We start from the raw sequence: 14,350 nt of genomic DNA, 5'->3' as shown, positions 1-14,350 counted from the left end.
GGTGGAGAAGAAATTCAGGCTGTTCTGGAAGCATAATATTGTCTATAAGACAGAGAGCAAGAACTGGGGGTAGCTTTCTAAATGACTGCCTTCTCTTTGAGCGCCAAGTGTGTTGGCCTCACAGGTGATTCCCTAGAAACCCACAGGAAACACCCAATGGGAATGATCTTCCATGTGGAATCTCAGCATTTCCATGCTGTCCTGTCCCAATGTAGGGAGGGACAGAGGGCAGCTCCTTTCTCCCTGGGGACATGTACCCCCATAGCTCTAAAACTGGCCACTCTCTTGTTTCCTTTATTATTATTATTATTACTGACCATGTTTGTGGCTTGTGGGATTTTAGTTTCCCGACCAGGAATCAAAACCAGGACCTCAGCAGTGAGAGCGCAGAGTCCTAACCACTGGACCACCAGGGAATTCCCTCTCTTGTTTTCTGACTTAAGCCCCACAGTATGTGAGTCTGGTTTAGAATCTGTTTGAACATACAACTACAATCAATAAGAACACTTTAAACTCCTAGAACAGTTCTCAGAGTTTTGGGTTTCAGGAGCCTTTATACTTTTAGAAATTATTGAGGGCCCCAAAGAGCTTTTGCATATGAATATTCCATTTATCAGTTCTTACCATACTAGACATTCAAATGAGGAAAATTGAAAACTATGTCTTTGTTAATTCTTGAAAAATAACAAGCCCATACGTGTTAACATAAATACTATTTTCTTGAAAAATAACTGTATTTTCCAAAACAAAAGAAAATTTAGCAAAAAGAGTGTGTGTTGTGTTACATTTTTTGCAAATCTCTAATATCTGGCTTAATAGAAAACAGCTGAATTCTTACATAAGTGTCTGCATTCAGTCTGTTGCAATATATTATTTTTGTAGAAGAATATAAAGAAGATCTAAACTTACACAGATATGTAGTTCGAAAAAGGAGGCATATTTGAATAGCTTTCCAAGTCATTACGGATATTCGTTTTGAATATCCTTTGTTAAAAGTGGACAAATAGTAATTTCTTAAATGTTAGATACAATTGGAATCTGAAAACATATCAATGAATTTTGGTACTCCATCCAGTAAATCTATTGGTCTATCTCATATTTTGAATGGATTTTCATCTATGCATGATTTTGTCATATCGTGCATTGATTATTTAGAAAATATTGGTTCACTGACTTATGTAGCTCTTACAACTTTTGGTACATTTCATCACACAGTATCAAAACATAACATTAATGTCACCACTCGTCTCATTAAAAAAGTCTTTTAAGTCTTGGAAGTTGATGCTCATGGTGTCAGAAACAAATTTTCCAAAATGCTAATTTTTGCTTGAAAGCTTAAAGTTTATCATCGGCAATAAGTACTGTCCTCCTTGTATGACAGGTACATGACTTCATTGAACTTTTAAAATTCAAGTTTTATTTTGAGATCATTGTAGATTTACATGCAGTTGTTAGAAATAATACAGAGATCCCTGTGTACCCTTCACTTAGTTTCCCTCTACGGTGACAACTTGCAAAACTTTAGTGCAGTATCACAACCAGGATGTTGATATTGATACAAACTACAGAACAGTTTCATTACCACAAAAATCCATCAAATTGCCTTCATATAACCAAGTCCCTTTCTGTCTTGTTCCCACCTCCTGTTTAAACCATGGCAATCTGGGACTTCCCTGGCTGTCCAGTGGTTAAGACACCAAGCTTCCACTGCAGGGGGCACAGGTTGGATCCCTGGTTGGGGAACTAAGATCCCGCATGCCAAGCGAGTGGGGCGGGGGGGGGGGAAACAAAAAACCCTTGGCAATCATTAATATGTTCTCTTTTTTTATAGTTTTGTCATTTAAAAATGTTATATTAACGGAACCATGCAGTATAGAAATTTTCGGGATTGATTTTTTTTTTTTAACTCGGCATAATTCTCTGTAATTCATCCAGGTTGTTGTGTGTACAATAATTTGTTCCTTTCTGACGGCTGAATAGAATTTCATGCCATGGATGCACCACAGTTTGTTTAATCATCCACTTGTTGCAGGACATTTGGGTTGTTTCCAGATTTTGGTTATTGCAAATAAAGCTGCTCTAAATATTCATGTACTGGTTTTCATATAGATATAACTCTGCATTTTTCTGGGATACATGCCCAGGAGAGCATTGCTGGGTCATATGGTAGTTGCATGTTTAGTTTTTTAAGAAACTGCTACTGATTTGCATTGTGCCTATACCATTTTACATTCCCACCAGCAGTGGTGATGCAGTTTCTCTGATCCTTACCAGCTTGGGTGTTATCACTTTTTTTTTCCTGATAGACTCCATTATTTAGAGTAGTTTTAGAGTCACAGCAAAACTGAGCAGAACTTAGAGAGATATCCCCTATACCCCTTGTGCCCACATACACACAAGCTTCTCCCACCATCAATATCCCCACCAGATAAATTTGTTATAATTGATGAATCTACATTGATACGTTATTATCACTGAAAGTCCATAGTTTACATTAGGATTCACTCTTGGTGTTCTACATTCTGTGGGTTTTGACAGATGAATAATGACATGTATCCACTACAACAGTGTCCTGTAGAATAGTTTCACTGCCCTAAAAAACCCTCTGTGCTCTGCCTATTCACCCCTCCCCCTACCCACCCCTCCCCACAACCACTAATCTCTTTACTGTCTCCATGGTTTTGCCTTTTCCAGAACATCATTTAGTTGGAATCATATAGTAAGTCACCTTTTCAGATGGGCTTCTTTCACTTGTCACTTTTTTTTTTTTTTTGGCCGCGCTGCATGGCTTGTGGGATCTTAGATTTTAGTTCCCTGACCAGGGATTGAACCCGGGCCTCAGCAGTGAAAGCACCGAGTCCTAACCACTGGACCGCCAGGCAAGTCCCTTGTCACTATTTTTTATTTTAGCCATTCTGATTAAGTGTGTAGTGATATCTCATTGTGGTTTTAGTCTGCACTTCCCTAGTGATGCATGATACTGAACATCTTTTGATGTACTTATTTGCCATCTCTATATCAGCTTCCGTGGACTATCTCTTTACATCTTTTACTCATGCTCTAAATGGATTTTTTGCTCTTATACCATTGTGTTTTGAGACTTTTAAATATATTCTAGATCTGTCCCTTTGTTGAATGTACGGTTTGGAAACATATTTTGCCACTCTGCAGCGTGTCTTTTCATTCTCCTAAAAGGATATTTTGCAGAGCAAAAGCTTTTAATTTTGATAAAGTCCAATTTATCAGTTTTTCCTTTTAGTGGATTGTGTTTTTGGTATACCCAAGTCTCAGAACTCTTTGTCTAGCCCTAGATCCTGAATATTTTCTCCTGTTTAAAAAGATGTTTTATATATTTTTTGTTTTATATTTAACTCAGTGATACATTTTGAGTTAATTTTTATCAAAGGTTTGAGGTTTAGGTTGAGTTAATTTTTTGGCAGTGGATGTTCAATTGCTCTAGGCATTGTTTGTTGAAAAGGCTATAGTTCCTCTATTGAATTGTATTACATTTTATATATATATATATAAAATTATAAATAATTTATATATAATGTAACAATTTTTAACTTATAATTATATATCTAATGTAATACCTAGAAAGCCACTATAAAAGCTGTGCAAAGGGACACTAAAAATCATATATAATGTATTAAACTATATATATGTTATATATTACATTATATATATATATAAAATCATAGTCTTCATTCAATTTTGAAAAAATATCTGCCAGATAACTAAGTCTGAATGACCATTATTTATCCTTTAAGTGTTTTTTAAAGTAAAAATGGTATTCTTTGAAAAAAGTGGCTAATTCATCTAACTCAAAAATCTTACAGGTGCTTTTCCTTAAGATAATCATTGTACTTCATCATGCGGCAGAAGTGCTTTATTAGTACGTTCCATTGGATCAGGCAGAATATAAAAAAGATGTATGCTCAAGGTTTGAGATTTTGTACAGTTAATAACGGTTACTGCTTCATTAAGGATATTCTTAAGTAAAATTGGCTTTAAAATTATTTACTCATTTATTTATTTACTGCAAGTGTGTAACAGTGAAGATTACAATGACTATTAGTTCAGTTTGGCACCACTGCCTTGATTTGGGCTAAGATACCAGCAGTTCTATCCATCATTACTTTTTATTTTCCAATTTTTTTATTGTGTTAAAAATTTTTAAACTATAAAATTCACCATTTTAACCATTTTGAAGTGGCATTTAGTACATCACAGTGTTATATAATCACCAGCACTATCCAGCGCTAGATTATTTTCAGCACCCTAAAGAACATTCTGTATCCATTAAGCGTTACTCCCCTTCCTCGAAGCCCCTGGCAACCACTAATTTGCTTTCTGTCTTTATGGATTCGCCTATTCTGGACATTTTGTGTAACTAGAATCACATAATATGTAACATTTTATGTCTGGCTTCTTTCATTTAGCATAAGATTTTCAAGGTTCATCTACATTGTATCATACATCAGTACATCATTCCTTTTCACAGATGAATAATATTCCATTGTATGAATATACCACTAATCAAAGGAAGTTGTAGGAAGTCACTTTAGCGACAAAAGAGAAATTGTTGCCCACACGCTCTTGGTTAAGAGTACACTCTGAAGCCAGACTGCTTAGGTTCAAATCTCACAACACGGGGCTTCCCTGGTGATGCAGTGGTTAGGAAGCCGCCTGCCAATGCAGGGGACACAGGTTCGAGCCCTGGTCGGGGAAGGATCGCACATGCCGCGGAGCAACTAAGGTTGTGTGCCACAACTACTGAGCCTGCGCTCTAGAGCCTGAGAGCCACAACTACTGAGCCCGTGCACCTAGAGCCCGTGCTCCGCAACAAGAGAAGCCACCACGATGAGAAGCCCACGCACCGCAATGAAGAATAGCCCCCGCTCGCTGCAACTAGAGAAAGCCCGCGCGCAGCAACGAAGACCCAATGCAGCCAAAGATAAATAAATTAATTTTAAAAAAAGCTATAAAAAGAAAAAAATCTCACTACACATTTGCTGTGTGACCTGGGACAGTTATTTAATCTCTCTATGCCTTAATTTCCTCATCTCTATACTGAGTAGTAATATTATTTAGCTCATAATGTTGGTGCGAGGATAAACTACATAATATATGTAAAGTGCTTAGAACAGCGCCTGGCACATCACAACCACTATGTAGGTAAGAACTACTATTGTTAGAAGAGGAAATACAAAGGGATGATGAAAGGGAGGGTAAGAAAGCAGGAGGGAGAATCTTGGATGATAATGGATTATTCTCAGTGATTTTTTTTTTTAGTTAAAAGCAGTTTTTTAAAATAATTGTATATGTGCCTCTCCTCACAACACATGTTCATGGCAGTTTACGATTAAAACCCTGGATAAGAGAATTCGGCCCCTCAAAAGTTGATATCATCATTGTTTTTTTTCTATGCAGTGTCATGACCATTTGTGCTGCAAATGTTATTTGTCTCCCATTGTTTGGTTCTTGGATGATTAACACTACCAAGTTATGGACAAGCTGTTACTATTCCATAATCAGGAATTCCCTACTTGAGAAGGAGATAAATTTTTGAGAAGTTTGTATTTTCAATTCTAGGAGCAATAGATGAAAACCTCTCCGATTTCTTATATATGAATATAGTCGTATTACTCATATGTAGTATATGAAGATATCCTGAGGACAAGAGTGTGAGTAGGTATGTATACACTTTAGCAAAATGCCATTTATTAATATCATGTAGCCATACTGGGTCCAAATTTGAGTTACCTGTTAGACTCAGGCTTTAAGCTTTTTAATAGTGTATGGATTTTTATTTTTACAGTGGTTTCCAAAGTTTATAACTGGAGCATATAACAGTTTACATAAATGTTTTTGTTTATACAAAAACTCCCATCCCACACCCAGTTTTCTTTAAAGTAAGAGGGGAAATGGAGCCATCTCAGTCTGCTGTGATCCAGTACCTGCCATGATTCTCACACCAGGATATTTTTCTTTAACTTTTTCCATCATCCCTGTATCCTGTGATTATTTAAGATACATGGTCTGAGGTATTAAATAACTAACCACTTCTCCAGTGGGGGGAGTATAAGATTTTTCATCATTGTTTCAAGGCAGGGAGTAGGGGGACTTCCCTGGCAGTCCACTGGTTAAGACTCCATGCTTCCACTGCAGGGGGCACAGGTTTGATCCCTGGTGGAGGAACTAAGATCCCACATGCCACCAGGCGCAGCCAAAAAAAAAAAAAGCAGAGAGTAGGTCCCTTTAACGGAATGTTACAATCCTATAAAATGAGGGAATTGGATTTGATCATCTAAAGACCTTTTCCCGTGGAAGCATCATTTTGTGGTTCCATGCCCACCATTCAGCACGGTTGTCAAGTCAGACTTGTGAGGCCTTTGATTGCAAGTTTATGATGCCATTTGTTTCTACTAGTTTTGACTGGCAAGGGATGATGGGTATTTCTGGAAATCAGCTAAAGTGGCACTGCCCTATGGTTAGAGCATAATCACAGTTTTCAATTCTTGTGGGCCACTAGCTTTAAAATTATGAGATCCTTAAAGAATTTTAAATTTAAGATGTTTCACATTATTTTAATTTTGCACAGAGAGAGAGAGACAGACTTTTTTTTTTTTCTTCAGCTATGCAGCACGGCATGTGGGATCTTAGTTTCCCGACCAGGGATGGAACCCACGCCCCCTGCCTTGAAGCACGGAGTCTGAACCGCTGGACCACCAGGGAAGTCCCGAGAGATTCTTTATTACGACATTTAATACTGTGCTATTTCAAATTAAGAATTTCACATTTTGCATAGAATTTAATTACACCTTATTCCATGGGCAAAATCATGCCCATGTTGTTAAACACTCACATTTGCTCTTTCATTCACTCTTTTTTTTTTTTCATTCACTCTTTTGGGCCTTTTTGTACCTGGGGATTTTGATGAGTTAATCAGTTCTTTTAAATAACGTGGGAGAGAGTGAACGTCATTTAATCTTGGGGCTCAAAATGACATTAAAATCCCTCTATTTCTTTGGACACCACTGCTTAGGGCCTGGAAAGAATGGTTCCAATCAGATTATCTTTATTTATTAAAATTTTTTTTTTTTAGTCTTTAAAGCCCACATATCTGTATATAAATATTTATTTTGTTTTTTCTACTGTCCTATTATTTGTTTCAAAACATTCCTATTAAATGTTTCCACCCAACACACACTTACATACACACACATATACACGTGTCAAGCTTGTGCTCATAGAAACTTCGTTCCCATCAGGGTTCTAGAGCCCTCTGCAGCACATACCAGTTAGAAACTGAGATCTTTAAAAGTAAGACTCCAGCCTTGACCCCTGAAAGGCTATATTGAGGACAAGAAATTTCTGTCAAAATTATAAACATATCAAATGTTCTCCTTTGGCATGATGAGCTTGTGGCATTGCTTTCTTCTAGGAAATCTCTCTTTCTTAAAAAAATTATTAAAAATTAAAAAAAAATTATTTAAATAAAAGTTTATTGAGTTTATCTTTAATATCATATTTAAATAAGAACATGGACTGCAGAAGGTACAAACAAGTATACTTCGGCGTCTAGAATTTTACCATAAATCCAAAGTTCACCACTGAAGTCATGTCTGACTACTAAAGCCATTAGACTAGAAGCCTTCTAGAACATTGACTCCAGTGCTCAGATGTAGTTTACATCAGAGACAAAGTGCTTGCCATCATTAGAGTTACCGATTATAGGAAATTTTCAACAGAGCTCTCAGATGGCTGGGAAACGCTGTTATGGAAGCAATCACTGGCCAGTTAAACGCCCATTTCAAACCAACCTAGCAGGTGGAAACAGGCCCCTGGAGGTGGACAGTTCATAAATCTCTTTTGGGATTTTGGAGATTAGCAAGATCAGAAGAAGAGAACTAACCTTCTTCTTGGTCAGGAGAAGGGAACTAATATTTTCCGAGGGCCCCGTACTCAATTCTAGACTTTGTGAGGCATTTTATATATTTAATTCTCACAACAGTCCTTTGTGGTATTATCCTTATTTGGCAGGTGAAAAATACTATGTTTAGAATTAGGTCAATCTGGCCTTCAATCTGTGCTTTTTCCAACTCTGCTATGTACATGTGGTGCCGTAGGCAGGGTGTGCCACCTGTTGGACAACAGAAATTCAACGGAGTAAGTTTAAAGCTCAGATTGGCTTTATTAAACGATTCATGAATTGGACAGCATCCTATCTGGCAAATTGAAAGGAATTCCACCAAGCTGTAGAAAAGGGAAGGGTTTTAAAGGTGAAAGGGCCAGAAGAAGAAATTTATTAGCAAAGAATGCATTGTTTTAGGCAAGGTCACCTTCCTAAAGGGAACGGAAGGGGCAGATGACCTCACCAATGCTAACCAGGTGATTCCAGGTTGACTGGTTAAAGGTTACCTTTCTGCCGGGGTGGGGCAGGCAGGGGAGCGGAGGGGTTGAAACTGCAATTAAGTTAGGTATTAAGTCTTGGTTTGCTGATGCAAGGATAGCACAAGTGACTCTATTTGGGGCCTGCTGTCTCTTTTTTTTTTTGCGGTATGCGGGCCTCTCACTGTTGTGGCCTCTCCTGTTGCGGGGAGCACAGGCTCTGGACGCGCAGGCTCAGCGGCCATGGCTCACGGGCCCAGCTGCTCCGCGGCATGTGGGATCCTCCCGGACCGGGGCACGAACCCGTGTCCCCTGCATCGGCAGGCAGACTCTCAACCACTGCGCCACCAGGGAAGCCCCTGCTGTCTCTTTTTTAACACACTCCACTGAGGAGCCAGCCATACCTCAGGAGTGGGAGATGATACATCTGATCTGCCCTTTAAGTACTACCTATACAGAACATACGTTAACTCTTTAAGGAGAAAATTATCAAGCAAAGCCAAACTAAACCAAACCTCTACTTGTGGAACAAACAGAAAAGAAATTGTTCTGGTAAGTATGTGTGATAATGTGATTTCTAGTAAGAAATATATATTTGGTCTTCCTGTTCCTGCTGTAGTGCTCCTAAAAATCTTGGAATTTCCTAAGCGATGAGAACTGTAAAGGTGTCTTATGTTAGTGAGGTGACTTTTGGAACTCACCTAAGGATGGGGTCTAGTTGCCAGGGGAACTGACCAAGATTAAAGGGTTGGAAATTTCATCCCACCCTCTGATTTCCAGGGAAAGGTGGGACTGGAGGTGGAATCAATCACCAATGGCCAATGACTTAATCAGTTGTGCCTGTATAATGAAGCTTCCATTGAACCCCAAAAGGCTGTGGTTTGGACAACTGGGTTGGTGAACACATGGCAGGATGGGGAGAGTGGGCTGCTTAGGGAGCATGGAAGCTCCACTCCCTTCCCCCATACCTTGTCCTACACATCTCTTTCATCTAGCTATTCCTGAGTTATATCCTTTTATAATAAGACAGTAATCTGGTAAGAAAAATGTTTCTCTGAGTTCTGTGAGCTCCTCTAGCAAATTAATCCAACCCAAGGAGGGGGGTCATTGGATCAGAAGCGTGGGTGGCGACCTGGATTTGCAACTGACATCTAGGGTACCACTAAGTCCTTAATTTGTGGAGTCTGATGCTATTTCCGGGTAGATAGTGTCAGAACTGAGTTGAATTGTAGGACAGCCAGCTGGTGAAGGGGAATTCCTTGGTGGTGTGGGAAACGCCTGCCTCTCCTGCCCGCACGCCCACTCCTGACATCGGAATTGGGAGCAGAATCATCTGTATAGGAAAGTGAGGTAAAAATCTAACAGTGTGACTGAGACTGCAAAGGAGTTCCTCAGACTGAAGAGTTTGCTTTACCAAGGAATTTATTATTTGACCTGCTAATCCAAGGACTAAGCCTCAGACTTAAGGCTCTCCTCAGCTCTGCTTTTTTTTTTTAAATAAATATTTACAATTGTTATATCTTCTCAAAGTACTTATAAATTTATTTATTTTTGGCTGTGTTGGGTCTTCGTTTCTGTGCGAGGGCTTTCTCCAGTTGCGGCGAGCGGGAGCCACTCTTCATCGCAGTGCGCGGGCCTCTCACTGTCACGGCCTCTCCCGTTGTGGAGCACAGGCTCCAGACGTGCAGGCTCAGCAGTTGTGGCTCACGAGCCCAGTTGCTCCGTGGCATGTGGGATCCTCCCAGACCAGGGCTCGAACCTGTGTTCCCCGCACTGGCAGGCAGACTCCCAACCACTGCGCCACCAGGGAAGCCCCTCAGCTCTGCTTTTAACTGCTCTTGGCCTCCTGAAGACGTGAGGCCTGGATTCCGGTTTCTGCCATTCAGTAGGCCCTTCTGTTCCAGAGCTGATGGCTAGAAGAGGTTCCAAGAATATCCTGAGCTCCCTTCCCAGCTCCCTGTCTGTCGAGCCACACGTGGACCCCACATAAACAGATCTTCCAGAGGCTTGGAAAAGTCATGCACGGGCAGGCGTAGGGGGAAGAGGGAAAAGGTTAGATATTTTTAATTTTGTAAGTGATTAAATTGTTTGCAGGTTCCCAATCACTATATTAGGACATCTAAACTGTAAGGAGAATTTTTTAAAAAGGAATCTTATTTGTACATCTTTCATATAACTACCTCAAGTGTATATAGCTCAGATAATGCGTTGAGTTAGCTATCTGGGTTTTTTTTTTTTAATAAATTTATTATATATTTATTTATTTTTGTCTGCATTGGGTCTTGGTTGCTGTGCCAGGCTTTCTCTGGTTGTGGTGAGCGGGGGCTACTCTTTGTTGCGGTGTGAGGGCTTCTCATTGCGGTGGCTTCTCTTGTTGCAGAGCACGGGCTCTAGGTGTGCAGGCTTCAGTAGTTGTGGCACACGGGCTCAGTAGTTGTGGCTCGAGGGATCTAGAGCACAGGCTCAGTAGTTGAGGTGCAAGGGCATAGTTGCTCCGTGGCATGTGGGATCTTCCAGGACCAGGACTCGAACCCACGTCCACTGAATTGGCAGGTGGATTCTTAACCATCGTGCCACCAGGGAAGTCCCAGTTTTGTTTTGTTTTCCTTTTCCAAGTATTTTCAAATATTACATGTTTTTTGGGGTTGACTTGTGTTCTTACTCTAATGGTCACCATAAAAAGATTTAAGTTTTTGTCATCATTTTCTGATGATTGTATAACCAACAAAAACAAAGTCATCCCCAGGTCCTTAAGGACTACCTTTCTGAATGAGTAGCTTTAGATCAAAGGTGTCCCCTTTCTGGGGAATGACTCAGTCTTCATAAACCTTAATGAGAGTGATTTGGTACCCTCCAAAGCAGCTAGGATTATGCAACATTTCCTTTTAGATGGAGCCTTGGAAAACTATCACATGTAAGGAGCACGTGGGGTTGTCAGGTTGGTGTGATAATGCGCCAACTGATAAGGCACCTGCACTGTCATCAATGTACAACAAACCCTTGCTTCTCTGTAAACCTTAGCCAGACCCCTCATCCGACTCACACGGGTGTTCTCCGCTTCCATAGTTCGGCAGTATTTCATGAATTAATTTTCGTAGCCTGAAAGCTCCTAAGTTAATATTAAGATAACTATAAAAAAGGTAGTTAATATCAGAAAAGAACTGAATATACTTCTCTCCTTGGAAGCTCTAACAATCCCAAGAAACTTATCTATTTTCTATTCTTAATCCTCTTAATCTGCCTCCAATTTGTGTCTTCTTTTGGCTGCCGCTGCCTCTGGTTATAATTTCTTGGATCATTTATAGTAACAATATAAGAAGGAACAAGGAAGGAAGGGAAAGCTAAAGAATGATAGCCCTGAGTGACAGATGGGAATGTTTTCTCGAGATAAATCTATCAGAGTCCACTGACTAGTGGCATTCATAAACTATGTGATATGCCAATCGACAAGTAGCCCACAAAAAAACCTCCCCATTAACTAGAACCCATTTAAACAGACCACTTCCTGCAGTGTCACCCCTGTGCTTTGATCTCTCAGCTAGTAAATCCTTGAGCTGAGATTTTATAAACAGATAAGGTAGGGAGTCCCTGGAGAAAGAGAACCAGGCATGGCTTTCCTGACATAAGAGAAGCCATTTTTGGCCTAAGGCATTTTGTGATCTAAGCCTGGCCTCATGCACGCCTGCCCTTGAACAGGTCTCAGTAATTAATGATCTTAACGGAAGTGAGGGAATTCAGGAACAAGGGAAAAGCAGTCAAGAAACAGTAGTTCAGCAACAAAACAAGGTCCTGATTCTTCCTCAAGGGATATCATACCAATCTGATACATATCTGAGTTCTGCAGGAACTAAGGTCCCCCCATCCAGGTGGAGGATGGTAATGACCTGCTGAGACCCCAGACTGGTTGGAACTTAAGGGATGATGATCTTAACCTTTTCTGACCCTCTTGACTTCAATCAGCTGAAGCCTGGATGCTGGTAAACTTTGCCCCAATTCTATGCTGAATTCTCTTCTGCTCAAGCCCCTTCATGAATATGCATATACCACCCAAACCCCTTCATGAATATGCATAACCTTTAGCTTGAAATTTCCCCAGTTTTGCTGTTTGGGGAGGCACTGCTCTGGGAAAGATCCCTGGTGTTCTCCCTACTTGCTGCAAGAAATAAATCCTTCCTTCTCCTGCTCTTTGAATTGGTTATATCTTTTGGCTCGACACCCACCAAGAGGCGAACCCAATTTTGGGGTAACAATTTGACCAGGACCTTCTGACTCAAGAGTCTAGGCATTTAACCACTGCTCCCTAGCAGAGTCTATGAGAAATGAGAAAGAAAGTGTAGCTTTCTTTAAGGAAGCACAACTGCTGTTTAGTCACAGACATCCCAGTGGAATTCCAGAGAAGTAAGAAAGATAAATTCTAGAAACAGCTGAGTTGAAACTTGACTTTTGGTTGTATAATTCAGGACTCCTTGGCTTATAAGTGAAGAAGTGTTAAGTTTGCTTAAGCAAATGGGGACTGTATTGGCTTGCAAATTCTGACCTTTGGAAGGCTGGGTTCGAGCTGGCCCCAGGAATGAATGGAATCAGGAACGTGTGTGCTACCAAGTCTCGTTCTCAGCCGTCCCAGTTCCACCTCTTTGTGTGTGCTGGCTTTGTTCTACCAAACCAGCTCCTCTGTGGTAGGGGACGGGGTGCTGGTGCTGCCAGACTCAGGTCCTAACGGCTCTGCCGCAGACAGGATGTGGTGCTTTCTGCCTCCAGCCCCATTCTGCAGTATCCTGGGGAAGGGTTTTGATTGCCATGGCTTAGCTTATGTGCCAGTTTCTTGCGGCCAAGGGTAAGGTGCCCTGTTCAGCCCAGTCTGGTTCAGTGCACACACTTGTGGCAAAGGAGCGGGATGGAATGGATGCTGGGAAATCACTGTGGATTGGATGCCCACTCTATTTTGTGCCTGCTATAGGTAACTGATGTTGGAATGACCAAAAATTTTTAAAAATTTAAAGAAAGGATAAGATTGTGTTTTATACAGTTATGCTACAGGCCAGGTTTGATTCCTTAACCAGATGACCGTGCAATTAGACTCATTAATTATCCTCTTCTCTATTTGAAAAACCACTAATATAACATTATATGTCAATTATACTTTAAAAAAAACCCTTAAAATATATCAAATTATACACTTAAAAAAAAGAAAAAAGACAAAAACCACAGGTACTGGGGAGGGAATTGGGGGGTGATTTCCTGCTACATATCCTTCTGCAAGGCACAGTCAACCCTGGTATCAGAGCCCCCTTCCCACCACGTCCTGCCTTCCTCCCCTGCTCGCCACCCCCATTCATAGGCTGCATTATTCTGGAAGACTTCAGGGAAAAAGAAAGTAGTTAATGGCCCCCCAAAGTTGGTAATTATGAGATACATCCCACATAGTTATTCTTTTTTTTTTTTTTTTTTTGCGGTACGCGGGTCTCTCACTGTTGTGGCTTCTTCCGTTGCAGAGCACAGGCTCCGGACGCGCAGGCTCAGTGGCTCACGGGCCCAGCCGCTCCGCGGCATGTGGGATCTTCCCAGACCTGGGCACGAACCCGTGTCCCCTGCATCGGCAGGCGGACTCTCAACCACTGCGCCACCAGGGATGCCCCCGCATGGTTATTCTTTAGAGATCTTTTTCTCATTCATTAAAAGGAATGAAAGACTGCCACTCTATTTAGCATTTGAATTTCTTATACTTGATCACGTTTTCTTTCCATTCGGTTTTAAAAATTGCATATGTTAAGATTTGTAGAAATAAAAACAATTGCTTAATTTAGCACTAGAGATAGTCTTATCAGACAAAAGAAAAAGCCTTAGTTACGATCTAAAAATTCTGATGATAGTTAAAAAGGAAACACTAATTGTAAATAATGGGAATAAATAAATAAATATTTTGGGCTTCCCTGGCGGCGCAGTGGTTGAGAGTCGG

This window comes from Lagenorhynchus albirostris, chromosome 14, assembly GCF_949774975.1.
Source record: "Lagenorhynchus albirostris chromosome 14, mLagAlb1.1, whole genome shotgun sequence".
NCBI classification, from domain to species: domain Eukaryota; kingdom Metazoa; phylum Chordata; class Mammalia; order Artiodactyla; family Delphinidae; genus Lagenorhynchus; species Lagenorhynchus albirostris.
This window is presented reverse-complemented; position numbering follows the sequence as displayed.